The sequence below is a fragment of the Rosa rugosa genome, chromosome 7 (genome assembly GCF_958449725.1).
Source record: "Rosa rugosa chromosome 7, drRosRugo1.1, whole genome shotgun sequence".
NCBI classification, from domain to species: Eukaryota; Viridiplantae; Streptophyta; class Magnoliopsida; order Rosales; family Rosaceae; genus Rosa; species Rosa rugosa.
The window spans coordinates 19,638,980-19,642,964 of record NC_084826.1 but is presented as its reverse complement, the minus strand read 5'-3'; positions in this window follow the sequence as shown (position 1 = coordinate 19,642,964).

The window sequence follows — 3,985 nt, the reverse complement described above, 5'->3', positions numbered from 1 at the left end:
AGGACACCGACACTTTCTTTTAAAAGTATATACTCATGGGCACATGATAACTCAAAGTTATCCCCCAAGCAGTATATTGTACTCAAAGACACACGATAACTCAAAGTTATCCCCCAGCGGTACAATGGCAGACAAACTAAAGTTCTAACTGAATCGTAGCCTGTCACCTTGGCCAAGGTTCAAGCATCTGATATAATTGCCTCATCACCAATGTGACAAAAGGTCCTTAGACCGAACATCTATAAGTCCAAGTGACTCAAATATTCTACTTATCTCAAAACTACACTTCAGCTCAATAAAATAAACAACATCATGGTAAATTGTATTCTCGTAAAAGTAAATGCTCGAAATAACAATTCAATCAATTCTCAATCATTATTTCACCTAATGCCACACCATTTAAATATATATTCTACGTGTATATTTATATATATACACACACACACAAGTAGTCATTCACTCAGGAATGTCTAGTAATACCAACTATAGTTCACAAGCATCAAAAACTGAGAAATTCATTTTTATAATTAAAATCTTGTTTTTACTTACCTATGGACTGTAGACGATCAAATCCATATTATTTAAAACAAATATTTATTTTCATAAAATAATTTTCTCATTTAGTGAATAAACGTAAAATAAAGTAATTTGGTTCATAAATGAACCATGTGAGGTTTACTCACCTCTAAATCTAGCTGCGTCTTCTCAACAGCCCAAAATCACAAAACGTTCATCAACTCAAATCCGTCAAGCATCTAATCAGATACGGTCTCAACTTAACATACAATTCACAAAACACAATTATACAATGATCCAACGGTCAGATCCTCATGGATCGTCTTTATAATCATCCTCACAAAATTATACAACGATCCAATGGTCGGATCCTCACGGATCACCTTTTGAATCGTCTTTTCACAATTATATGAAGATCCAACAGTCGGATCCTTATCCGAGACCACACAAAGTCATCGGAACACTTCTACGATCATTATATCAGAATTACAAGTCGATCGGACGGTCTGATCCTCACGAATAGAAAACTGATCCTCACGAATAGAAAACCGAAACGATCGAAACTGTAAAATCCCTAACAATTTCATGCGATCCCCAAAAATTATGTATTGTACATCGACATGTTCGTATCGATGTGTAGATTGAAAAGAGGAACAGAAACATCCGGAAAAGGCCGCCACAGATGGCAGCGACACCGCCGTCAACCACTAAGTTAGGTGGTGAAACCTACCTGTAAATCTTTGTCTCAACAAGCCTAACAACTTTCTTAACTAGCATCAAGCCTAAATCAAAGCGTAAAGGGTCGAAAAGTACCTCGTAAGCCACTAAAATCGGAATTTGCCCAATTTTCCAGCGAGCTCGATTTCTCCGTCCACTCTTCACTTCAGCTTGAATCCTTTGAGGAGCATGATCACCATCTTCAGAGGATTCCAAAAGGTCAAGTGGCTCGAGCTATGGTGGCCGGAGATGGAAGATATCGGCGTTCACTTAAAAAGCAAGCACGATCGGTTTTGGCTTTGCTGCACCGTGTAGCGGCAGAGATAGGCCGATAGGCCGCAAGGCCACCATAGATAGCTGCCCAAGGAAGAGACGAAGCCAACGTACTTGGTTTCACGTCCAACGGTGGCCGGAGGAGGGAGATATCGCCGGTGGAAGGAAATCGGAAGATTTCAGTCGAGGAGAGAGAAGAGAGGGTTTCATTTTTTATTTTTAAAAATTATGTCCTTCTTTGCAAAATCAGCATTTTTTTGTCCTTTATACTAATTTGGCAATTTTCTTCCGAAACCAATAACTTCTTCATACAAACTCTGATTTTTGTGTTCCGCATATGCACGAGCTCGTATCGGCGCGCTCTATAATTTTTGTGAAGGAAGTTTTTGCAAAATCCTAATGTAAAAAGTCAATTTTTAAATCGAACGTTTTCGAGCATTTAAAATTGTCCGAATAATTTCAATTTCTCGTCAAATGTACCAGTTGGAACTTTTACTAAATTTCCGAAACATTCACAAAACTAAATTGAAAATTGAGGTCATTACATCGCTACTCATCAACCAGCAAACAACTATAACCGAGGGAAGATCAAGGTTAGGGTACTTATTGAAAGCAGGAAAAAGGCTCAACTACCACCCAGCAGTCCATACTAGGCCCAATCCAAAAGAGAATAAGAAAGGATGAAAGTCAGCGAATAGGCCCAAAACAACCCATTAACCCACTACCTTAGACCAACCCAAAACCCTAGAGTTTCCAGGCGAGAAACCTGAAGGGCAAACCCGATCGAATCCGGCGGCACCTTTGTCAAGCCCGGGTAGATTCCGTCACCGTCACTGACCTAGGCTGCCTTGGATACCGTTTTGGATCGTAGCAGACTCAACAACCTTCCCTCTCTCTTTGGATCTACATGAAATGAACTGCCGAAACTGCACCTACCCCTCACCGGTCTAGTGGCCGGCCTCTGTCCTCCACCATCTTTGAAACTAGAGAGAAACCTTGAGCCCCAACCTGGAAATCAAAAGTTCAAAACCCTCTCCTTAAAGTCACTGCCGCTCCCATCCACAACCAAGCCCAAATTGAAGCAAAAAGCTTGGAATCAATCCGCCGCCGCCGAGCAACACCACACCCACGGCGTTGTCGATGCTCAAAGGCTGGATTGAACTTAGCAAACATGGTTAGAGAAGCCTCCAGACCAGGAACCTCTCGCCGCAACCACGATCGATGCTGAGAACCCTCCCTGCGTCGTTGCAGTACCTCACCGCTCCACGATCACCGCCTTGCCTAAGGGTTGTGTAACGTCCCAAACTGCACCTCACCAGCTTGAGAACGTCACAGTGCCGCGTGTCTCTAAAAGATAAACTGAAGGTTCAATTTACGTCCTAGAAGCCCGCAAGGCATGTTGTTTAGAATAATTTTTGTAAAATGCACAGCAGAACTTCTAAATATTTTTTAGGTGAGATACTTTAAATTGTTAAATTAAACTTATTTGTCCAGAACTTGATATGAAAGATTTCTCGGAAAGTAATGAACCTCAAGAAATAAGAATTTAGCGAATTTTCTATACAAGACTAACTTTCAACAAGTTTCGGTAAACAAATTTTCAAGAAGTAACAGTCGAGATAAACCAGAAACTTGGTTTCTGTTACGACAGTTAAACAAATTAGTTTCCGCACACCCAGCTCCGTCCGATCCAATCATGTTACCAGTGCACAGTACCTGCAACCACACTATTGTAGGTGTGAGTTTTCGTCCTCGCTGCTCAGTAGGGGCTTCACCCCAGTTAGGTTTGAAAACCGACACATAAATAACCCCAGTTAGGTTTGAAAACCGACACATAAATAATAATTTTGGGTATCCAGTATGAAAATGTACTTGAACCATTTTCTTTTAAAGAACAACAAACTTAAATTTTTTTCAAACTCGAAAACCGATGCATGAAACTCAATTACCGATGCTTGAAATTCAAATACGTACGGCACCAAGTAATACCTGATGGCCGGTCTCGTAGACCCACTACATTACCTTACCTCAAATTAATTAATTAATTATTCATGTTACCAGTGCACAGTACCTGCAACCACACTATTGTAGGAGTGAGTTTTCGTCCTCGCTGCTCAGTAGGGGCTTCACCCCAGTTAGGTTTGAAAACCGACACATAAATAACCCCAGTTAGGTTTGAAAACCGACACATAAATAATAATTTTGGGTATCCAGTATGAAAATGTACTTGAACCATTTTCTTTTAAAGAACAACAAACTTAAATTTTTTTCAAACTCGAAAACCGATGCATGAAACTCAATTACCGATGCTTGAAATTCAAATACGTACGGCACCAAGTAATACCTGATGGCCGGTCTCGTAGACCCACTACATGACCTTACCTCAAATTAATTAATAACCAGGTAAGTGTAGTGAGAGCGTCCACTACCTAGCTACACACATGGAACCGGGTCATCATTGCGATTGCGCACCGTCCGA